Source organism: Sapajus apella, unplaced genomic scaffold (genome assembly GCF_009761245.1).
Source record: "Sapajus apella isolate SASKATOON/1434 unplaced genomic scaffold, GSC_monkey_1.0 scaffold11, whole genome shotgun sequence".
In the NCBI taxonomy this organism is placed as follows: domain Eukaryota; kingdom Metazoa; phylum Chordata; class Mammalia; order Primates; family Cebidae; genus Sapajus; species Sapajus apella.
The window spans coordinates 532,038-557,536 of record NW_022436951.1 but is presented as its reverse complement, the minus strand read 5'-3'; the positions used below and the strand labels follow the sequence as shown (position 1 = coordinate 557,536).

General features: G+C 40.0%; 1 protein-coding gene across 1 annotated transcript in view; it reads left to right on the top strand.

Moving 5' to 3' along the window:
* The first annotated feature begins 2,371 nt into the window (after nt 1-2,371).
* Nucleotides 2,372-25,499, top strand: part of GHR (growth hormone receptor) — a 300,742-nt gene continuing 277,614 nt past the window's right edge. Inside the window, exon 1 of the mRNA XM_032278846.1 lies at nt 2,372-2,904. The gene's annotated coding sequence lies outside the window, so the exon portion shown is untranslated. The remainder of the gene's footprint in view (nt 2,905-25,499) is intronic.

Below are 25,499 nucleotides of genomic sequence, written 5' to 3'. Positions count from 1 at the left end.
ATAGATATTAAGAATATATAGTTTCTCCCTCAGAAATTTCATGATTAGTAGGAAAGCAGACAAATCAACAAAAAGTGCAATATTTAATACCAGAAGATATAAAGGCCTATAAAGGTGCTGATAAAGGGAGAATTAACTTATAAATCCCACCCTGGGGAATAGTCAGGAAGAGCTTCAGACAGAAAGTAAACAATTGATTGGAACTTAAAGGTTAAGAAGGATTTCTCCAGGTGCACACAGAAGGATCTTCCAAGCGGAATGGAAACCATGGCAAATGCAGTTTCACTCTTCAGAAAGTAAATGTGCTCTGGCATACCTTAACTTATAACAAATTAATCAACTCAATACCTGCTACATTTTCCCAAACAATTAGAAATATATAAATAGCCATATACTACTATAGACCTATACCTGGTCATATATGAGATTGAGGGACCTTTATTCATGGGGCTTAAGAATAAAGGCTGACCTTCATGTCAGTTGCAGGTTTATATCTAGTTCCATAATATTAGCCAAGGTGTCTTTTCCTATGTTTTCTGTGCATGATGATGTTTTAAAAATCAAAGACAGAGCAGCAGCCAGAGCAGTCTAGTTTCATGGCACACAGAGTGGAGGCTATACCTGAACCCAAATTAAAAAAAAAAAAAAAGATGTCAGTTCTTTTTTTTTTTTTAAGTATGTCCCTGAGCTCATCTCAGAGGATAAACAATAGAATTTTGAATACCTTTTTTGAGTCCATCTGGCACTTCCTAAACTAGATCAAGATTCTCTAGCTCAGGGAAGGACAAAGGATGAGAAGGCACAGAGAGGATAAAAACAGAGAGGTTGGTAGTGCCAGGCTCTGAAGAAGGTCCAACTTGGAAGGTCATTTCAGACAGAAGTGGAGTCAGCATTTGAGGCCTGCCTGGACTTTACTCCTGCCAGGACTGCCCTGTCAGCCAGCTTGGCATGTAGGAGTTTTTCTTGACTGTGCCTTAATCTTTTACTTTCCCAAGTTTCTGTATGTAGATACCTCCCCTTTTTAAAAGTTCCAGACACAGCCAAGCATCACTACTCCTTCAGCAAAGTATGAAACCCCTGAAATCAATGTGTTAGTGAAGAGTCTTGGGGGAAAAAAAGCCTCCTTATTCTTAAATGGGATAGAACAAGAGCACTTCAAGATCAATAACCATCCCATCCCATGATAAAATATGCCCCTTCCAGAATCTTTTCTTCTTCTTTTCTTCTTCGTTCATTCTGGGTGTCTGTCTGGAACAGCTGGGGTTTTTGAGCCACAGCTGAGCTTCTGAAAGTATTCTAAGGAACAGTTTTTCACTTATTTGATTCCTTTGAAAACAGGGGTGTCTTATGTGATATCTGCTATCCCAGAGTCTTTGGTTCTCTGTTCCTTCTCAAGTCTTGGCTCCCATGTACTACTTCAGTGCCCTACAGATAGGTTATTCTAAAGATAAGAAATTTGGTTCCTTCAAGTTGTTGTTTAAACATTTCTCTCTGGGTATAAACTTGGCTTTGTGTCTGGGAGCTCTGTTAAAAAAAAAAAAAAAAAGAAAGAAAGAAAGAAAAAAGAAAAGCTTTAGTAAACCAAAGCTGTTAGAAGCATATAGGTAAACGACATTACAATTGAGCTGTCAGAAGCATATAGGTAAATGACATTACAATTGACAGTCAGTAAATTGTGGAAAGATCGCATGACTAGCTACTCTTTCAGATCTGAGACAATCCGGAGCAGGACTTTTGTACTCTCTGCTCAGAAATGCATGTAGTGACTCGGGGTTTGATGCTGTACAAAAATGACATACTTATGCACAACTTTAACTTTCTGCAGCACTTTTACAACTTCTTGTCTTCCTTTATTTTCCCAAGAGTGGGATGAAGTAGGCAGGGCTTGCATTTGACAGATGCACTATGTCCAGGCTGCGGCAGAGTTAAAATCCTTTCCCTGGCTCAGGAACTTCAGGCTGTGGCCTGTGTCTGCTCTTCCTTCATCCCTGTCCTCTGGCAGATACCTTTCTGCTAACATGCTGAATGTCCTTGATAAATTACTTAACCCGTCTTCTAACCTCCACAATAAAGCCCTTCGTAGTTTTAACTATCTTTTTACTGTGCCCCAGTGAGCGGCAGCTTGGAACTTGATTGCTGATGGAGAGGCAATATTTGGATGGCTAAACACGCTTTCCAAGCTATCATGCTGATCTTCCTCCCATTCCTGGAGATACTAACCTTTTTAAGTGTTAGTATCTAAGTGTTTCTTTGAGTCTGCGGACTGCACTTAACGCTCCTGTAGGTCCTGCCTTCATTCGGGAATCCGGGCAGGCGGAGAGGAAGGAAGTGTATTGCAACTACCAATATTTTCCTCTAGGAGGAGCCGCGCAGCCCACATGAGAGTGACACGCACCAACTCCAGCTCCTCTCGGGGAAGACTTCATCCCAGCTCCTTGGAATGCTTGGCCCCGGCAGCACTCGCCCTTTCCGCAGTGGTTCGCGAACTGGCCTCCCTGAACGTCCGCTTCCCCTGGCTTCTGCAGCCTGGATCTGGGGGGCGGCGGGCCAGGCCCAGCGTGACCCCTCGTGAACGGTGGCCGCCTTTTTCCACCCCTGCACTCCCATCCTCCCTTCCCGTTTCACCCCGCCCCCTCTCTCCTCCCCAAGCCTGACAGCCCGCAAGCTGCCAAGCAGGGCGCAGCCATGGGAAGAGGAGGAGGTCTAGGGAGCGGCGGCGGCGGCGGCGGCGGCGGCAGCGGCGGCTGCTACGGTGGCGGTGGCGGCGGCGGCTGCTGCTGAGCCCGGGCGGCGGCGGGGACCCCGGGCAGGGGCCACGCGGGCCGGAGGCCCCAGCACCATCGGCCCCAGCGGCCCCATCGCAGACGCGAACCCGCGCTCTCTCTCCAGAGGCAAAGCTCGAAGGTACTGGAGTGGGGCTGCGGGAGTCGGGCTTTTATTTTCCTCCTGTTGTGTCAGGGGGCCTGAGAGTGAACCCTGAGACTCTAGCTGATTATGAAAATGGGAGACTCTGTCTGATATATTTACACGGATAATTTTTTATTCCGGACGACTTGGGGGTTGACTGTGCTCCCCTCCTCTTTGCGAAGAAGCTGTTTTCTGCTGGTGGGTTGTGGTAACCCAATCGCGTGTGTGTGTGTGTGTGTGTGTGTGTGTGTGTGTGTGTGTCTGGAAGTTGGTGGGGGCGGCAGGGAGTTGCGGGCGACAGACAAACCATCCAACTCTGGCGCCTGCTCTGGCCAGCGAGTAGGGTGCGTGGAGGGGTTTCCTCCGAAGACAGTTTTGTTAAAGTCATAAAAGTTTTGCGAGAGTGTTTCTGTTTGCCATCATCAGCCCGGCTGAGGCAGGAACTGCCGAGGCTGCGGCTGCTGCGCGGGGAAGGATCCCGGGTAGCGCGACTGGAGAGACTCGGGAGGTCGGGCTGTGAGCGTGGACACAGCGCCCAGAGCGCGCCGCCTTTTGCGCGTTTATGCGTGCTGCAGCCGCGCATTGGCACGGTTGGAGCTGGGGTCAGTAGAGTCACGGCCACCAGTCCGCATGAACTGAGGTAAGTGGAAATTGCAGCGAGTCGACCTCCTCCAGCCTCTGACACACTCGTGGTTGTAAAATCAACCATGTTCAAAGTTTTGACAGAACTGCCAGAGGCTGCGTGTCAGTGGGGTGGCCGCGTGTCTAGGGAGAGGGCGCTGGCGGCGCAGAGGGTGCAGGGCAGCGTCACCCACTTGCAAGTGCGTGGGGAAGTCTATTTGGGGTGAGTGCTTTATATATAGCCTGGGGGAATACCTGCTGGGACCAAGCTGCGGGGGTTCGCGGTCTGGTGCGGACTGTGTGTCCTGAATGAGTGTACGTGTTCGCTGTGTGTGCGCGCGCGAGTGTGCGCCCGGGGAGGCGTGTTGGCGCTTGAGCCAGTAGGGTGTGCTGGGTGGAAGAGGCCGCAGAGGTGCCGCCTGCCTGTTTGTGCCGCCAGTAGACCTTGGAGGGGACAGAGAAAGGTAACGGGAGGCCAAAGGGTTGGGAAGTCAGAGTAGTTTCTGCATAGGATTAAGTACTAAGTGCTTTAAAATAACTAAATGGATTGGGCGGAGAGCTGGAAGTGAGGGTTTGGAAAGTTCTCAGGAGAACTGCCTGGGAGAGTTTGCGGTGGGGGGGGGCGATAGGGGAGGGTTGGGGGGGAGGGTGTCTAAGAGATGTGCAATATGTGTGAGTACAGAACTTCAGAGACAGAGACAGGTTGGAGCTATGAGTCTGATATTTTTTCAGGGTGCTGCTGTCCACAGTCCAGGGACTGGCTGGTTTCAGAGGTGTTCAGGCTCCCAGGTGTGTGTGCCTGAGAAGACACTCGGTTTTTCTTGCAGACATGAGATATTGTGGCAGCCCAGGCTCTGTTTCCTGAGCAACTGGTGTTTCAGGCTAGGTTCTACCTGCATCACCCTGGAAGTCCCTTTTTCTAGTGATAAATGTTGAAACATTTCCAGAAATTAAAATTCTGGATAGAAACAAAACTGGCGGAGCAGACAGTATTGTTGGTTCCATTTATTCCTTGATTGGGAGCTCTTTTTTCGTCTGAGAAAAGCAAAGCTCATGGTTTCCAGATAAGATTTCAAAGGGTCTCCAGTTATTTACAGTTTCCCTTCAGAGGGCCTTTGGGTGGAGCTGGAAGGATGTGCTTTGTCTTAGAGACCTTTGAAAGATATCATGTGTAGCTTAAAGGGTCGTCCCATCTCTCATCATCTTCTTCCACCCTTATAAACTTTATTTTGCATTAATTTAAGGAAAGTTGGTGAGTCAACATTTAGCTTTATTTTTATTGGAGTAAATAATATCACAGTGAAATTATAGTTATGGTCTCCTGAAGGCCATGGAAAGCCAACACTTACTTAATGGGCAAAGGTATAAAATGAAAGTCTATAGATGCAATGACAAAGTGACGACACAAGTGCATTCTTTTTTCAAACTGAGTGTAACTGTGCTCACATATATTTGTTCTAGCCAGGGTTTGGACCCATGTTTTTTATTATTAGTTTTTAAATAGCAGACTCCACATCATAAATCACTCAAAATGGATACTAGAATCCTCCTCTATGCTATCTCTGGTGCCTGCTTAAACAGATGTTTACAGTGCTTGGTAACCTATGGGATTGTCATGTTTTGTATCTTGTTAGCTCAGGACATAATGTTTATAGCATAATATAATAAATGGAACCACCGTTGCAGCCTGCTTCTTCCAAGTGCATGAAGCAAATCTTGCCGTGTGAAAACAAATCTTGCAGTTGGTCCAACTTGGCTAGCCTTTTTTTGGCTACTAGTAAGCATTGTTAATGTAAAGATAAATGTGAGTGATGCAGTCAGAAAGTGGGACAGTAAATTGTTTAGCTTAGTAAAAAAAAAGCATGGGTTCTGTTTTTTAAATCTGCTAACCCAAAGATTATACTTCTCAGGTCGTACCACTGGTAAATTGTACAACTATGGGAACTTGGTTTGCTTTTAAAGAACAATTTTTTAAAAACATATCAATAATGGAAATAACTTATATTTCTTAATGTGTTTACATGTGTCCATACAAGCCAATACTTTTTCTTCTTTAAAAAAACCCCGTAATTTCTGTAGTAATGATTTAAATATTATGAGCATTCAAATCACCTAATCACCGTTTCAATCTTCAATTGATACGAATCGAAGTTTGGTAAGACTGGAGTCATTCCTCAGCCAATTGTGTAAACAAGACAGTACAGAATGTCTTTCTGGCAAGTTATTTTTTTCAACCTGGAACAGATAATGTAAATAATATGTCCCATAAAATAATTACTTAGGATGATAATCTCTTTAGAGGTAATTATCTGGCACATGAACCTCCATCTGTGAAAATGGGCTAGTCCATCTCTTCTTGGAAATAATCAGTTGGAAATCTCCCTTTTTCATTAGCCAGTCCATTCTAGGAGAGATTCATTTGTAGAAAGTTCTACCTTTTACTGAATCAACATTTTCTTCCATCCACTTGCCTATCCTTCAGGAGCTGACCACAATGAATCTAATTTCTCTTCCCTTTGTTTACCATACTTGAAAACAAACATTATGCTCCTTGCTGAATCCTCTTTTGCATACTCTTGCAGCAGTTTCTCACCCACTGTAGGGTTCCACCCTCCTCTGCCTTGAACAATATGCCCTTGATTCTACATTCTCATTGTATTAGTCTGGTCTCACGCTGCTAATAAAGACATACGTGAGACTGCGTAATTTATAAAGAAAAAGAGGTTTAATGGACTCACAGTTCCACATGGCTGGGGAGGCCTCACAGTCATGGTGGAAAGTGAAGGAGGAGCAAAGGCCTGTCTTAAGTGGCCGCAAGCAAGAAAGTGTGTGCAAGGGAACTGTCCTTTATAGAACCATCAGATCTCCTGAGACTTAATCATTATCATGAGAACAATATGGGAAAAACTCACCGCCCGATTCAATTAACTCCTACTGGGTGTCTCCCACCACATGTGGGGATTATGGGAGCTACAATAGAAGATGACATTTGGGTGGAGACAGAGCCAAACCATATCATTTCACCACTAGCCCCTCCCAAATCTCATGTCCTCACGTTTCAAAACCACTCATGCCTTCCCAACAGTCTCCCAAAGTCTTAACTCATTTCAGCACTAACTCAAAAGTCCACAGTCCAAAGTCTCACCTCAGACAAGGCAAGTCTCTTCTGCCTATGAGCCTGTAAAATCAAAAGCAAGTTAGTTATTTTCTAGATACAATGGAGGTACAGGTATTCTGCAAATATGCTCATTCCTAATGGGAGAAATTGCCCAAAACAAAGGGGATACAGGTACAAGTCCAAAGTCCATTAGAACAGTCATTAAACCTTAAAGTTCCAGGATGATCTTCTTTGACTTTATGTCTCACATCCAGTTCACACTGATGCAAAAGGTAGGCTCCCATGACCTTGCGCAGCTCCACCATGTGGCTTTGCAGGGTACAGCCCCCCTCCTGGCTGTTTATATGGCTGGCATTAACTGTGGCTTTTCCAGACACATGGTTCTAGCTGTCAGTGGATCTACCATTCTGTGGGCTGGGGGATGGTGGCCCTCTTCTCACAGCTCTACTAGGCAGTGACCCAGTGGGGACTCTGTGTGGCAGATCCAACCCCACATTTCTTTTCCACACTGCCCCAGTGGGGGTTCTTTATGAGGGCTCTGTCCCTGTAGCACACCTCTGCCTGGACATCCAGCCATTTCCATACATCCTCAGAAATCTAGGTGGATGTTCTCAAACCTTAATTCTTGTCTTCTGTGCACCAACAGGACCAACACCACATGGAAGCTGCCCAGACTTGGGTGTTGCACCTTCTAAAGCCATAGCCTGAGCTATACCTTGGCCCCTTTTAGACAGACATGGCTGGAGGGGCTGGGACACAGGGGACCAAGCCCCTAGGCTGCACCTAGCAGGCCCAGGAAATTATTTATCCCTCCTAGCCCTTCAGCCTTGTGATCGGAGGGGCTTTCATGAAGACCTCTGACATGTTCTGGAGACATTTTCCCCATTCTCTTGGTGACTAACATTTGGCTTCTCATTACTTATGCAAATTTCTGCAGCAGTCTTGAATTTCTCTCAATTTCTCTCCAGAAAATGAGTTTTTTTCTTTTTTATGGCATCATCAGGCTGCAAATTTTCCAAACTTTTATGCTCTTTTCACCTCTTGAATGCTTTGCTCCTTAGAAATTTCTTCTGCCAGATACCCTAAATCATCTCTCAAGTTTAAAGTTCCACAGATCTCTAGGGCAGGGGCAAAATGCCACCAGCCTCTTTGATAAAGCATAACAGTCACCTTTGCTCCAGTATCCAACAAGTTCCTCATCTCCATCTTAGAACACATTGCCTGGACTTTATCATTCATATCACTATCAGCATTTTGGTCAAAGCCTTTCAACAAGTCTCTAGGAAGTTCCAAACTTTCCCACATGTTCCTGTTTTCTGAGCCCTCCAAGTCTCTAGGAAGTTCCAAACTTTCCCACATTTTTCTATCTTCTTTTGAGTCCTCCAAAGTGTTCAAACCTCCGACTGTTTCCCAGTTCTAAAGTTGCTTCCACATTTTTCGGTATCTTTAAAGCAGCACCCAACTCTACCATTATCAAGTCACTGTATTAGTCCATTCTCATGCTGCTAATAAAGACATACCCAGGACTGTGTAATTTATAAAGAAAATTAGGTTTACTGGACTCACAGTTCTACATGGCTGGGGAGCCTCTCAATCATGGTAGAAGGTGAAGGAGGAATAAAGGCACTCTTACATGGCAGCAGACAAGAAAGCATGTGCAAGGGAACTACCTTTTATAAAACTATCAGATCTCATGAGACTTAATCACCATCACAAGAACAGCATGGGAAAAACCCACCCTCATGATTCAATTACCTTCCACTGGGTTCCTCCCATGACACGTAGGGATTATGGTAGCTACAATTCAAGATGAGATTTGGGTGGGGACATGGCCAAACCATGTCACTGACCATCCCTCTAATGTGTGTTTTCTAAACCAAAGATTTGGAATTCATGGTTCTGGACATTCTATATCTGTTTAGACTGTTTAATATTAATGAAATTCTTTAGCCATTTTATTACACTGTTGACTAATTTCCTACCTATAAACAAGATAACAACTTGTTCTTTCTGGATTATTAATTATCCATAGTCAAAGCATTTTGATAATATCTTCTAAACAGTTTTTCATGCCTGAATATACTATAAATTTATGGAAAGTATAATACTGTGCAGGTAAATAAAATTCTATATGCAGTGCAAATAGTGCCTTAATTTCTCCCGATCAAGGAATATCAACCCAAAAATACTGGAAGTAGAATGTTTCAAAGATAAACAGGTTGAAGCTACATGTTATAGAGAGGTAGGAACTCTGATGTATTTTTTTCATAGGCCTCATTGTGTCTGCTTCCACAAGCATGAGTCAGTACTAGCCATCAGGCATTTATTAAAGGCTTGTTCTGCTGAAGTTCCAGAGAATATGCCATCTGGCCCTAAATGAAGTGAAAATACATCAAATAGAAATACTTCCTTGGGCAATTGGGATTTAAAGATGTACATGCAGGACATGACTAAGTCAACCATCTACTCTTTTCTCAGGAGGTGTGGCTGCCAATGCCACAGGGAAGTCTAAAGTGTTCACACTTCATAGACAGGTGTATTGAGGCCCCATGTCCTGTGATATGTCTGGACAAAGGCCCTGTTACTCCTAGCTTACCAAGTCTTAGCTGCCTTGGAAGAAGACAGCAAATCTGGCTTATCCAGAGGAGAGGCCTGAACTGTGTATTGGGCACCTATCTGGTATAGTTGATTTCTCTTTTATGTGTCTGTCTTGGGCTTGCAACTAAATTATGAATTCCCTTTGCACCCAGCTGACACTCTTCCATAGCAGTGTCTCCCTGCATAACACACACACACACACACACACACACACACACACACACACACACTTGCACACAAACATTTATGGTGGATAGTGAAGACAATGTCACTTTTTCAGCAAATCTGAATGTGAAACACATGACTACTTTTCTTGGTTTAGTGAGATGGGAGGATGGGAGAGACAAAACCAATCTGTGACCTAAACTGACCTCTGAGCCTACCAAAAGCCCTTTGAGAGATCTTTGGTCAAGACAACGGGATAATGACAGTCTTGTGCACCTAGATAAAATTGTCCATGCTATTCCCGTGTGTGTGTGTGTGTGTGTGTGTGTGTAATTCCTCACTTTATCCCCAGCATTATGGTCTCAATTCATATACATTTGCTTTTTTGTTTTACTCTATTCTGATATAAAGGGAAGTTATAATCAATGATTCAGCTCCTTTTTTTAAATTTCAAAAATTTATTTCACTATTCCCTACCTTCTGGTCCTCACTGCCCCGCCCCCCAAAATTACAGCAGACCCATTGGTAAGTACTTGGACATGCAATTTTCAAACTAGGGGTTTACTTTGATGTAAGAAACATCTAAGTTAGGATGATATAATATGAAATAATAGTAAATTAGATGTCAAGAAACCTGAGTCCCCTCCAACCTCTGCCTTTAATGGCCTTCATATTTTTTGCAAACTGTTTAACCTTCCTGGGCTTCATATTTCTTATGGTTAAAAACAAACAAGCAAAAAGGAGGAGTAAACAAAATTACCCCTTAGAATCCTCTTTAGGGCTATGGTTTGAATCCATCTAATTATCAAATTTCTGTCTTCTTTTAAATGTAAGCATCAAGAAAGTGTTTGCCTATTTTATTCTCTCATCATTAACTTTGTAATCAATTAAAGTTGATAAAAAATTTTATCACAACCTGCTTTCATTGTAAAACAATGCAACGCATCACTATCCGATGCAGAAAGTCTTTCTGAAATACTTTTTTCTTTTGTTGTTGTTTTTGCTTTGTGCTAAAGAAAATTCGGTAATGAGTACCAGATTCTTAAAAGAAGGATGTAAAAGTCGTTGTTGTTTAGTGTCAACTTCTTTCTTCAGTGCTTCGTCCTACCTTTTAATATAGGCAAATAATGCCTTAGGTCAAGCACTAATTTTACTTAGTAATAATTCATAAGAAGATAGTGATTTTGTCAGAAATTGCTGGGCTGCATGCTTTTAATTAGCATCTGAACTTACTTTCAAATACTCTATTCCAAAAATCAGCAGATAATTTCTTCTACAGAGTCTTTAAAACTTCCAGATGTTTTTACTGCTTTGATTAGAGCTTCTTTTTTTGTTGATTAGACTTCAGCCAGTTTTTTTAGACTAATATTATATTCCCAATGAATTATATTACTTAGGTTGTCAGTTTGTTTAAAGATAAATCTATCTGCAGCTGGCTGACTTCTAAGTAAAAAGTATAACCTAGGGAAGAAGTACACTTCACAGGGATTCAGTACAGGTGTAGAGAATTTCCTGATAGAGGATTAGAACACATCAAGAGTTTGCAAATTGAAAAGGAACTTTTAAGTACTTATCCATGGCGGACAACCTGTGTCCTAGGGAAGAAGCACATTTCACAGGGATTCAGCACAGGTGTAGAGAATTCCCTGATAGAGGGTTGGAACACATCAAGAGTTTGCAAATTGAAAAGGGACTTTTAAGTACTTATCCATGGTGGACAACCTGTGTCCTAGGGAAGAAGCACATGTCACAGTGATTCAGCACAGGTGTAGATAATTCCCTGATAGCGAACTGGAACACATCAAGATTTTGCAAATTGAACAGGTATTTTTATGTACTTATCCATGGTTGACAACCTACTGTGCTAGACATTTGCTGTAGTAACTCCTTGATTTTTTCCTCAGCTGTTTATAAAATGAAACATTTGAAGTAGCCTATTGAAAACTCTTAAAAGAGGCATTTCCTCTTTTAAAATACAGTATATTACATCTCCTATTTTAGAATACAGTATATTAAAGATATGATAAAGTCCTTGGTCCAAAGAAATCCTTATTCTTTTCTTGCTTTAAAAAATGTACTTTATTGTATTAATCATTATATCTATCTTTTAAAATTTGAGTTGCCATATCAACAAAAGTAGAATGTGATCGTTACAAAATAGAGTCACATAGTTCTTTCTCCCATGCTTACTGAAACAAAAGATGTGTAATTGATGCTGTAAATGATCATCTTGAATTTAATGATGGCTGGTGAGAAACCTTAGTCATTCAATTTTGATTGCCATTGCTCAGAAAGGCAACCTTTGTTCTTCGTCAGTATGATGGCACATGATCCTAATTCATCCTATCAGCTGCTTTTCTGCACACTTTCAAGCTATATGATTGTTATCTTAGAAAGCCTCAAGTTGGCCAAACTAGTAAAGACTAATCTGACAAAGCATATGTTGATTATAGATTGTGAAAAGAACCCTGAAGATAGAGCCTCTTCAGTGGGTTTTTCCCTAGGGGTAGAAGAAGCTACCAGAATCCCTGGGTAAGATGATGATAGATAAAGGAAAGGCATCATTTTTATACCCAGCAAATCAGAAAAATTAAGGAAAGAGAAGCAAGAATGAAGAAGAATGACTACTTTCATAGTACATTCTTTCAGTGTAGCACCTTATTTCCCTTTGGGACATTGTTCAGTAAATATTTTGTAGGTGGCCTTAATAGGTAGTAAAGCAGAGAAATATGGAAGCATTGTCAAGAAGTATGTGGATAATTTGAAGACAAAGGGATGTGGATGGGATCAGATTCATAATGCAAATTTGCCATTGTTCTCCTTAGATTAATGATGGCACCCAAACTTCATGACCTGCTTTCCAAAGTATATGCTATTCACAGCCTTGGAAACATATAGAAGATTTTAGTACTGGATCAAGATGGATGGATAGATGTTTCACATTTTATCTAGGACTTAGTAGGAATTGGGAGACATATCCACTTTGCCAGATCTTAGTATATGTATGGAGCATGACATTTTAATTATCTTTTCTTTTGTCCTATAAAGTTTAGTGTTCTATTTTTCTCAGTGAATATAGGGAGATAATTATTTATATAATATGAAAAGTACTTCAAAAATTACTTGGGAAAAGATGTTGAATCAATAAGTTTTGTTTTTAAATTAGCCTACAGGATGTAAGTCTGGCCAGGCTAGTGGTATTTTTGGTATCATTGTGAAAAATCAAAAGCAGAACTTGTATTTATCAATCCATTAGTGTGTTCCCAGGAATGTGCTAGACACTAGGGAATACAAAAGCAGTAGAAAACATGACTCTTGACTTTAGGACCAAGCATTCAAGCTAGAAGGCAACACTATTAATGTACATTCATGGTGTGATTATGGAACAGTTGATGACTGTACTACTTAATAAAAAGTTCATTGCAGACTATAAATGCTATATTTATTTAGAAAGAAGGGAAATCTGTTTGGACTGAAGGATTTGAGGAGAGGTCTTCATGTGCATCATGGCTCCTGAGCCAGGACTAAGATTCGGTCTTTTTTTTTTTTTTTGATTGGTAGAAGAGTTGGAGAGGTCTCATGCAAGGGGTTAGGAACTGAGGACAAGGAGGCACATCTTGAGCTCATATGGGTTACCAGTAACAGTGAGCAGACAAGAGAGTACCAGGCTGTGGATTTGTTATCCTTTGGAAGCTCTGCCCATTGCTTATTATGGTCACTGCTATAGGCTCATGCCTTTGGTAGGGCTATTGGAGTGACCACCTTGAGCCTATTGCTTATTGAATAGTTGTAGCTGCTGTGTGGTATTTCAGCATATTTGTCTTTTCTGAACATTATATAAATGCAATATTAAAACTTCTTTCTTAAACAATATTCCAAGAGATCTATTAAAGATGCCAACAATATGACTTCCATTCAGGAACATGATCTTGAATGGGCTTTGTAATGGCAGATTTGACCTGAGATTATCTCCTCTACTCCTGCTCTCAAGCCGTATGCTGATACTGACTGTCCTGGCCCAATAGAGCCATAAGGCCTCATAGATCTTGAGATTGTCTACCAGTAGCTCTCAACTAAGGCACTGGCTTTCTGCTAGATAGTGCATAGGGACATTGGGAAATACAGTTATTATAAGAACTGGAAAGAGTTGTAGGCTTTTGGTACCTGAAGTCATAAATGCTAAATTTCTGTGATGCCAGGGGAAGTCCTATATAAGAAAGAATTATGCCTCTTCAAATGCCAGTAGATCCCTACTGAGACATTTGAGTCTCATATCCTCACTTTATTTATGGGTGAGGAAAGAGGATGCCCTGAGAAGTGACAAAACTTTCTTCTAGGATTAAACTTCACATTGGCAGTGACAGATTTATAACTCAGTTCTTGTTGCAGCACCACAGTTCCTCCTATTAACATGGACTATAACTATGGAATAGCATGTTGTTTATCTGTCATTTTTATGGAAGGATGATAGCTGTGTTAACTATCCAAATGGGTGGAATGTGAATTGAGACAACTGATACCTGACCAGCATTTCTTTCCACTGGTAACACACACAGATTCACCTGTAAATTAGGGTTGGCAGATGCCTGTTGAGATGTCAACCACTACCAAAGCTTACAGATAGATTGACATTCTGGAAAGGGCATGGAGTAGGCTTTGGATTCACCCAAATCTGCTTGTCTGACTGGATTTGAATCTAACTCTTCTTATCTTTACTATCTTTGTGACTCTCAGCCAGCTAAACTCTCTGAGCTCTAACCGTAAAAGCAGATGATGATTCTTATTTCACAAGAAATGAGTGAAAACAGTGTCTGGTACATATTGGGCACTGCAGAGATAGAGAATTCCCTACAGTATCTTTTTGAGAGGCCCTGAGAGTAAAGACTTGAAACCTTCACTTGAGACCCTCTTGATACCAATTGCTATTTTTTTTTCTCCTTCTTTCCTCAAACAACCAAACTGGGGCTTTAATGAGTCCCTGAATTGTTTATTTTGTTTGAACTGTTGAGATTTCCCTCCTTCAGAAGAGTCCTGGCTAGAGATCAGTTTCTTTTGACTTCTCTGTAATGTGCCTGCATTATTGTCATTTAGTAAAAATGGAAGATATATCTAGATGGTTACTAGCAGGTTATGAAACTTAGATTTTAAAGTCAATATTAAAAGCCATTCCTGGGTAGAGATATTTTTCAGAGAGACTTCTACCTTGGCAATGGGAGAGCCTCCTTTGATGAGGTGATACTTTTGGCAAGTTAATGGATAATACAATATAATTTATTTAAGTAAGCTTTTAATTTGGGACTAATTTCAGGTTTGCAGAAAAATTGCAAAAATCATAGAGGTCCTGTGTATTCCTCACCTAGTTTCCCATGTTAACATCCATAATCTGATATATTTGTCGAAAATAAGAAACCAACATTGGTACAATATTATTAACTAAAATCCAGACTTCATCCTAATTTCCCCAGTGTTTCCACTCATGTTTTTTCTGTTCCAGGATTCAATCCAGAAGAGTGCACTACTTTTGATTTATGATTTGTAAATACTGTACATATGCTTTTTTTTATTTGGGCCCTCTCATGTGTTAAACTAACTGGCCTTTCTAACCAGATAGCAAGTCCTATAAGGGAAAATATGATGTTGACTCTAACATCATGCTGGACACAAAGTATGTTCTTAAAACTAAATTTATCACAGCAACAAGAAGAACAAAATTTTACTCCGTGTACACATGTGTAGCTGAGTCTTCTTTGGTAAGCTAAGAGGTACTCATAAGGGTAGGATGACTTGGAAGAAGTTTGATTTTGAATGTGTGCCCTGAAAATTGGTGTGAAGCAGAACCACCTAAATCATACATGAGCTGAATCTGTACAATGTATCTAGCATTGTATATGCATGTCACACTTACTCCTGATAACTGTAAGGCACATAGCCTTGAGTAACTTAGCAGAGGAAATTAGACCAAGGAAAGTTAAGTTACTTGCCCAGGGATTCACAGCTAACAAGTAACAAAGCTGAAATTAAAACATATGTTTTTCTGGCTTCAGAGCTTATACTGCTAATGTTGTATTCAATTATTCCCACACTTTTCCACTTGCTTAACCCCTATTCTTGGTGTCCTTTTGCTAAGAATTTGAAAACTCTATATTATCAAACTGCAGTGGATCTGGATACATGGTATATGCTTCTTTATGAGCTGGATTAAGTGTCAGCCTTGTATTTGCGGATTATTTTCAAAACCTACCTAACATCTGTAAAACATGTTATTTTTTAATATGTAGATATTGATATAAATTGACCACAAAGCTCTTCAGAAAATCACCTATAATCTAATAATAAACAAATTTTTGTTACATGGCTAATAATAGGCACAGAAGCAGGCATCTCCAAAGGGCAGGACACTGATATTGTGTAATAATTTAAAGTATTTTATTATTGTATAATGTGCCTTAGTTTTGGATAGTTGACTTCTATTTCTGTCTTTACATAGTTTTTAAGTGTTACATGAAGGATGTGAAATATTCAATGAAACATTTTACTAATCTTTATGTTTTGAGTGGCCCAGCTGAAAATTACCCTTGGTTGCCTTGGGACTCTGGGCATGATGTTCAAAAGTAGAAATTCTTGCAAATTATTTGAGCTTTGGCTCTGGGAAGATAAACAACATGAATAACTAGGTTAACCAGAGCTGAAATTTCTCTAACCTCTAATTCTAAATTCAGAAAAGAATGGGCTTTAAGATTTTTTGTTTATTTTTGCTTTGATTACAAGTTGTTGGAAGCCTAGAGTTAGTATCTAATAACACAAGCTATGTAAAACACAAATTATTGGCTCAGAATGATATCTAATTTCTAAGAAGATACAAAGGGGCAATCATGTAAAAACGTGCTTTTCTTCATAGGAGGAGCAAGCTGGGATTGGCCAAAAGAAGAGTAGGTCTTTGAAAGGCACTGTGCCTTCTGTCTTGGTTTTTCTGTCTCTTATACCTATTGGACATTTAATCTGGGAAAACCAGCAGCCATGTCTTGAGCTGCTCTATGGAGAAGCTAACATGAAAAGGTACTGTGGATCCAACAGGCAGTTTCAAATGAGGACCTGAGGCCCTCAGACCAATAGCAAGCGTGAAACTGAAGCCTCTTGACCACAGCCTCTGTAAGAGTAATGGAATCTTGACCCGCCGCCCCCGCCCCACACCGCCTCGGAGTGAACCACAGCCTCCATGAGAGTAACCCGGGAGTGAACCACAGCCTCCATGAGAGTAAGCTTCAAGATGGAGTCTTGACACCCAGTGGAGCCTCGAGATGACTGCATTCTTCAACCAACAGCTTGATTGCAACCTCATGAAAGATGATCAGCCAGAACCACCCAGCTGAGCTGCTTCTAGGCCCCTACCCCTAGAAATAAATATTTGTTGTTTTGAACTGCCAAGTGTTTGGTTAATTTGTTATGCAGCAATAGATACGTAATGCAGTCAACACTACCCTGGTCATTTTTTTAAAATAAGAAATTGCTTTAATTTTACTAAATCACACATTTTAAAACATTGAGACAGCAAAGAGAAACTTTCCAGAAAAAAAAAATGTTGCAAAATTTAAGTAGTAAAATACTAATGCCCAAGAAACATAATAGTTATAATGACTTCTCTAGGATTGAAGATTTTGTAAGTCAAAGATCAACTGTTTAAAAAATCCATAATTTTAAAAGGAAGTATATTAATAATAACTGCATTACTGAACATGGCATTTTGAACTTTTAAGAAAGAAATCCTCATGGGAAAACTCAGGAAATATTCTGTCTGGTAAGTTATTACTCATAATCTTAAATTGTTAGGAGTATGTTTGCACTTTCCATGATTTAAAGAGTAATATAAAGCGAAGTTGAATTTTAACCTCTTCCCTCATGATTTTACTCAGCTTTTCAAAAGGGTCCTAAAAGCTCAGAGGTCAAGTCGTTTCTTGGTTTGCTCTGCCTGACAAATTGCATTAACTCTGCTTTATAGCTACTTGTAGTTTAATAAATGACTTGGACTTTGATTAATATCTTTAGTGCTTAAGCCCAAGAATTTGTATTAGACTTTGGGATATAGTACTGTAAATTTATCTAAAGATGGACACTGGAAGGTGGAAGGGGTTATAGTAGGTTGATTTGGGTACATGTCTAGGTACTGAATTTGGATCATCAAAAGTGCTTACAGAAGATACTTGTTGTCTTTATAAAAATATATGAAAATGATTTTTTAATATACTTACAAAATAATTTAAGTGATTTAAGGAGTTAATTCATAAAGTGGATATTACTAGTTCTTGTTTAGTATTCAGAATAACTGTAAAATAGAAATGTTGATTTTTCCTTGCCCAGATTGTAGATCACAGATCAAGCCCTCCTAGTCCTTTCCTTAAATGTTTTTTCTCCCTGTAGCTTATACCCTAGGTTCTCAAAACATTTGTTATATTGAACTGTACTGGATATATGCCTGACCCTGATTCATGGGATTGTGCTGCAAGGGAATATAAAGATGAATATTGATAGCCTGAGTGTGAAAATTCATCATTACCCTCATTATTCATTAATTCATTTGTTCATTAACTCATAAACACACTAATTGATTCAAAGGATATTTATTGAACATTTACACTTTGCCCAGCAGAACACTGGACTAGGTGCTAGCATAATATAATAGGTAACACATAAATATCCTCTGCTCTGCTGGATTTCATAGCCTAGGATGGAGAAAGGCATTAACCAAGTATAATTTAAAATTGTTTTAAGTAATGTGAAATAAACTATATGGGAACCTGACCCAGGTTGGGATTTGATGGTTAGGGAAAGCTTTCAAAGGAGGGATATTTGAAATTTAAATGAGATGGAGAAGAAAGAGCATAATGGGTAGAGATAAATAGGATCCAGGAAGTTGAAGTAAGTGTAGTCAGAGTTCAAAGAGGGAGAAAGAACATAATCGAAGAAGACGCCAGAAAAGTAAGCAGGGACTACATTTTACACAATGATGTAGGCTGTATTTTGGCTTTTATTTATCTTAAGAGCAATAGAAAACCACTGAAGAGTTTGAAGCAGGGGGAGTGACATAATCAGGTCTGCATTTTAAGGAGGTCACCTGATCTATTATGAAGCATGAATGGAGGAGGGTGGAAAGAGAGATTCAGGGAGATGGATTATGAGTCTGTTGTAGGCAAGAGGTATTGGTAGCTTAGACCAGAGTGATGGTGCTGAAGATTGAGAGAAGTTAATATATTTATAATATATTTGTAAAGTGAAGTGGACTAGACTTAGTGCTGACATATAATACTGGTGACGGATGTCATGGAAAACTCGAAGGTATTAGGCTTCTTCAACTGAATGGAAACACTAGAGGGAGACCAGGTAGAGGTTGACGGAAAGTGAGGAATAGTAGTTCAGTTTGGGAATATTTTGATTTGGAGGCCTTTTTAAGACATCCTCATGGAGACACAGTAGTCTTGAGTCCTGGATCAGAGGAGGTACCTGAATATATAAATTTGTAAGACAGTGGTTTACTCACAGTATTGAAGCCACGGAAGTAAATGAGATCAGGTACAGAGTGAAAATGAAGTGAGAGAAAAAAGCATAAGTCTGAGCCATGAGAACTTCAACATTTAAAGGCCAAGTGGAAAAGTTGACTAGAGTGGGAAATGATGCTGGAGTGGCATCTCAGAGGCCAAGAAAAGAGAATTATTTAAGGTGCTGATGGGGGGGTGAAGTAAGAAGGTCCCGTAAATGTCCCCTTGGATTAATAAAATTGATGTTTTCAAGAACTTTAAGGAGAGTAAGTTTGCTGTAGTGATGGGGGTAGAAGCCAGAATGAAGTGTCATGGGGAATGTGTGTGTTGAAAGAGAGACAATGAATATAGGTAATTCAAGATATGTTGTCAAGGGAAACAAAAAGGATAAGGCTTTAATTAGAGGAGGAAATAGAGTTAAAGGAGGATTTCTTCTGAAAGATGGGAGTCTTGAGCACAATTTAAACACCAATGGGGAAGACCAGTGGGGAGGATCAGGAGTTGTCTGAAGATAGACAAAGGGTGGATAAATAATCATATAGGATTCCTGAGAAGTTAGAAGGGGTTGTATCCAGAGCACAGCAGGGGGAATTAGTTGACCTTGGAGAGGAGAGATGATCCCTACCCTGTGTTCTAGAAGGAAGCCAAAGGTGATGTGTCCAGATGCAAAGGTGTATTTGATGTGGTAGAGGCAAGTCAAAGGAGTTTTTGTTTGATACCTTATATTTGCTCCAGAAGGCAGTTAAGTCACCAACTGACAGAGGAAGAGAGAAAGGAGCAGGCATACTGGGAAAGAAAGGAAATCATTTCAGATATTGAGGAGGACAGAGAAAGTCTGAATGTGAAAGGGAATACATGAGTAACACTTAACTAGGATTGTTAGGCATTGCTTGAAGGTTCAGCTGAGGCTGATGATCATGAATTCATGGTGGTACCATTGTAGAAGAATTATAAAATATATGGTGCTTTTTGGAGGTGCTCAGCACTTTACTAGACACAGAAAAGCAGGGTAATCTAGGCTTAAGATTTAAGATCAGAGAGGTATGAAGAAAAGGTGGCAAAGGAATTTAGGATATTGGGCTGGGCAAGGGAGCTCCTGGAGTGATAAACCAGTAATCTAAGCCTGCTAGGGAGGGACATATAGACAGGAGAAGGAGAGTATAGAGATCTTTGTGAAGGTTGGAGGAAATGTGTAATCAGAATGGTTGATTAAAGACAGAAGTATAGAAGTGAGTGATTGGCATAAGATGCTGCACCCCAGATCAATTAAATCTGTTTCTCTGGATATAGGGCCCATTTCAGCTTCTCAGGAGATTCCAGTGCTTTTCTTAAGGGAGAATATTATATAATTGTTATTGACTGTTGTGAAAAATGTTATTAGCAATGGGAAATCAAGACAAAAACACAAACAGAGAAAGAAGTTAGACAAAAAACCAAAAAACGCTGAAACTACACATTTTCATTTTCACAAATTAAAGTCAAATTCATGGGCCTTGTGCCCTGGTTCATTCTCCCTGACATTAGAAGTCCAAAGGGAATAAATGAAGTCTTTATGGGAAGATGGTTCAATTAAGCACCAATTACCTAAGGACCAGATGCTTTGGGATTTGACTGAGGAAAACACATTAGATGCATGGTGAATTTGTTCACTACAGTCTTTTTGGAGGGCAACACTCTTGGCTTATTTGACATGACTTAGTGTCAGTCTGGACACAAAGATTTGAATGTGGGGCTTGAGTTTCTAAAAGAGGACTGATTGCCTTCTATTAGTCAGAATCCTTGGACTTGGTGGCTATATCATGGCTAACACTGTCTTGGAATGGTCTTAAACCCAGGTGAAATTTGTTGAAATTACATATGACGATTCATTAATATATTACCTGGAATTCAGTAAGAAGGATCATCACTGCCAGATTTTCTAGTTAGGAAAACTTACGTCCATTTCTTCCAGTTAAATAGAAGGCCGTCATATAGTTCATTTCCAGCTAAGTGGAGTGTTTATGAAATGTATAGGGCTTATAGGCATAATTATTGCTAAAGAAAGCCCAGTAAAGCTAGACATACCATTTGCTGTCCTTGTCTGTCATTCCATAAATTTAATATCAAGAGCATTTTTAGAGAAGATGATCACAAGATGATTCAGGTGGACATGGAGCAGGTTGTTGAAAAACACTGGCATTTTATACCAATGTGTTAGAGTTTCCAGAGAAACAACCAGTAGGGGTGTGGGTGTGTGTGTGTGTGTGTGTGTGTGTGTGTGTAGATGTATTTTAAGACATTGGATCACACAATTATGGAGACTGGCAAGTTCAAAATGTGCAAGGTGGGCTAGCAGGTTGGAGACGCAGAGAAAAGCTAATGTTGCAGGTCAAGTCCGAGGCCACTGCAGAATTTCCCTTTGCTTGGGAGGTCAATCTTTGGCTCTGTTAAGGCATTCAACTGATTGGAGGGGAGTCTACTTTACTCAGAGTACATTATTTAAAATTTTAATGTCGTCCAAGAACACTCTCATAGAAACATTTAGAATAATGTTTGGCAACATACCTGGGCACCATGGCCCAGCCAAGGAGACACACACACACACACACACACACACACACGCTATATAATTAACTGTCACACAAAGGAAGACACAGTACTATCTTCTCTGAATTAAACAACAGCAACAAAAATACTCAGTCCAATTCATGATTTGTTGAAGGTCTGTGTAGAATATAGAAATTATACTACAAGCTTGGTTTTCTTTGGGGATGGTGAGCATTTTATTTAAAAAATATAAAAAGAGGCATTCTCTTGTAACACTGAGAATAGTTTTGTACACATAAAAGGCACACGGAATGACTAGTTCCAGTGATATGAGACTTCATAATGATGTGTTTGAAGCCAAAGCTTTGTGTAGCAAGAGGCCATAAGCAGTTAATAAATTTCCATTCGGTGGCAGCTATAAACATTAACCAGAAGGCTCATTACTCTATGTGAGTTTTCAACTCACATACCTGAGTTGGGGCAGAAGCAGTAGCCTCCGCAAACTTTATTTATCTCCTTTTGATTCCATCTCACCATTGTCAAATTAACCTGAAATAATTATCATTTTGACAATGCCCTCAAAATCATCATATTGTCTGTGGACTGATTTGTAGATTCCTGAGCCTCGTATTCAGAGTTCTGTGATATTCCCTCAACCCCTCAACCTGTCTTTCCATCTATATTTTCTTTTTTTTCTGAGACAGAGTTTCACTCTTGCTACCCAGGCTGGAGTGCAATGGCGTGATCTCGGCTCACTGCAACCTCCGCCTCCTGGGTTCAGGCGATTCTCCTGCCTCAACCTCCTCAGTAGCTGGGATTACAGGCATACGCCACCATGCCCAGCTAATGTTTTGTATTTTTAGTAGAGACAGGGTTTCACCATGTTGACCAGGATGGTCTCGATCTCTTGACCTCGTGATCCACCCGCCTCGGCCTCCCAAAGTGCTGGGATTACAGGCTTGAGCCACCGCACCTGGCTCCATCTATATTTTCTGTTGAGCTTCAAACTGAACTATTTATTTGCTCTCAACATATTCTATTTTTTAACTTTTATGTTATTCTCTCTAAAATGACTTTTCTCTCATTTTTCATTCCCTTCTTCTTATCCTTTGAGGCGGAGCTCAAATGCCGCAAGGTCAAACACCACAGTATCTGCTCCAATCTTTCCTTTTTCCAGCTACAAGTTTCTCTTTACTCTAGCACTTCTTTGGCACATTTATTAAGACTCACAATTTCTCTCATCTAAGTCTATTGTGCATTATCTTACTGTATGTGGCCTGAATTCAGGATCTATTTCTATAGCCTCCCCTTTAGCCTCACTCCAGTACCTTGCAGGTAGCAAGTCCACTGTAAACACTTGTTGAAAAAGTCAAAACACATTTTTCATATCAAAAAGAACCTAACATACAAATCCTCATTGTGATTACTAAATTTCAACAAAGAGCTATACATTGATTTTTTTTGCACATTAGCTGTAGGGATAGACAGTGGACCCACAGTGGACATTCAGTAATTAGTAATTGATGGATTTATCCTGTATTTAACAAAATTTTCTGGAGAATTGGTTTGATAACACAAGTTTCAAAAGACAGTGTTATTGCTAATGCACATTATGAGGGAAGTATGGTATATTTTAAAGTCCAACAAATAGAAAAATGAATCAATCATAAGTCAAATTTATTGATGGAACTGTGCTACTGTCAAGTTCTAAAGTATTCGTGGTGATGTCAGCAGAAAATATCCCACTCTGAGATCGTCTGTAGCCAGCTTTATACTCTAAAAGAACAGTCTGAGTATGTTCTTCTGCTAGGAAAATGGCTTGGTGGTCTAATAATTATTGTTTTCCCTTTTTTAAAGTTTATATACTTGGCATGACTGTGCTTCTCTGTGGTCTCCAATATCTGGTAATGAGTTTTCTCAAAATATTCCTGACTTTTCCTGATGTAAATCACAACTCATAAATATCAAGAGGGACTGCCTACAGTCCTGTCTTCTGATTTAAAAAACACACTTGAATCAATATTTGCTTATGCATTCTGCTGAATAAGGAACTTACTGACTTGTTAAGCTCAGTATGCTTGGATAAGAGCAAAATTTTTTTGTTGGGTTCTTTGAATGTATTTTAAGATCCTTATCTCTTGGTGATAGGTCTTTGCATATTGAAGTGCTAGGGAATCACTATCCCCGTAGCTGGACAGGAGAGACTCATAATATGGCAGTTGAAGCCAAACCATTAAGCAAAACAGCTATTAATATTAACAGGCTTACTGTAGAGAGAAGCTATAGTTGTTGGGGAGGCAGTACTGCCCAGGAAACCCATCTTTGTCCTTTTGTCTACACAAGTGTGGGCAAAAGCAGCAGTTATTTGAACTCAACAAACCCATATTCCATATTGAAGGCCTGCATAAGTCAGGTTATCAGGGATGTGATGAAGACCAGATGTGGGCTTTAGGAGCACACAGTATAGACATAAAGCTGCACTCAAAATGTAAGCTAATGGGAAGCAGGAGAAATGGAAGCAGCAAAGACTCGGTACACTGGGAGGAGTTACGGAGACTTCCCAGAAGATACGGCATCTGAGCTGATTCTTAAAAGTTCTGTAAGAGGCCATCAGGCAGAGAAAAAAAGAAACAATGCTATTAAAAGGGATAACCCAAAAGCATAGAGATATACCAGAGGATGATGTGTTAGGAAAATGGTAAGTACTTTGAAGTGGCTAGACCAGAGAATGTTTGAGGGCAGGTGAAGGGAAAAGTAGACAGGGTTCTTATATTTATATCAGTGATCTTGGACTTTCTCTGGGGACCAGCAAGTAGCTGCTACCAGAATTTCTTATGTCAGTAAGTGACATGATCAGATTTGTTACTTTAGAAAGACAACTTACACTATATAGAGAGGTATTGGAGTGCACTGACTGAAATGTAGCGTAGAGGTGTATTCTTTAATAATAAACCAAATGAGTAATAACATGTCTTACTCTTACATAATTAGTAAGATCTTGCCAATATCTTTGTTGGATGAAAAGAAGCCTAGTGTTTATCACCAAATCTTTTAAGACATAAATATAACACAACACTGTATTCTATTTTTGAGAACAGTCACCCTTATAATGTGTGAAGAGAAATACATAAAATGCAGACAGACAAGTGAACACAGCAGTTCTTTGTCTCATGCAGTCAAGAAACCAGACAAGATATTTAAGCTATGGTTATTAGTATTGGCAAGGGTTCAGCTCCAGGGAAAATAAATACACTGAGTTAGTGGTGGTGATGATATAGACATGAGTAGAGTTGTATTTTCCTTTTTGTGCTGTTGCAAAGGAAATGAAGCTTTAAACATAATGAAATGGGTTCTTGTGAACAGCAAATCTGCTATTTCTTCACTTACTTTTTATGGCTTTGTTAACAGTGATCTAAGTGATCCTTCACTTTATTTTAAATTTTATTTTGTTTCAGTAGTTTTGGGGGAAGAGGTGATTTTTGGTTACATGGATAAATTCTTAAGTGGTGATTTCTAAGATTTTGGTGCACCCATCAGCCAAAGAGTGTACACTGTACCCAATGTTTAGTCTTTTATCCCTCACCGCATCTAACCCTTCTCCCTGAGTCACCAAAGCTCATTATATTATTCTTATGTCTTTGCATCCTCATAGCTTAGTTCCCACTTACAATTAAGAACATACAATATTTGGTTTTCCATTCCTGAGTTACTTCACTTGGTAGAATAATGGTTTTCCACTTCATCCAGGTTGCTGCAAATGCCATTATTTCATTCCTTTTTATGGTTTGAGTGGTATTCCATGGTGTATATATACCATTTTATTTATCCACTCATTGGTTGATAGGTATTTAGGCTTGTTCCATATTTTTGCAATTGCAAATTGTGCTGCCATACAAATGCATGTGCAAATTGTGCAACTGCCTTTTTCTTTTCTTTCCTTTTCTCTTTCTCCTTCCTCCTTCCCTCCCTCCCTCCCTTCTTTCTTCCTTCCTTCCTTCCTTCCTTCCTCTCTTTCTTTCTTTCTTTCTTTCTTT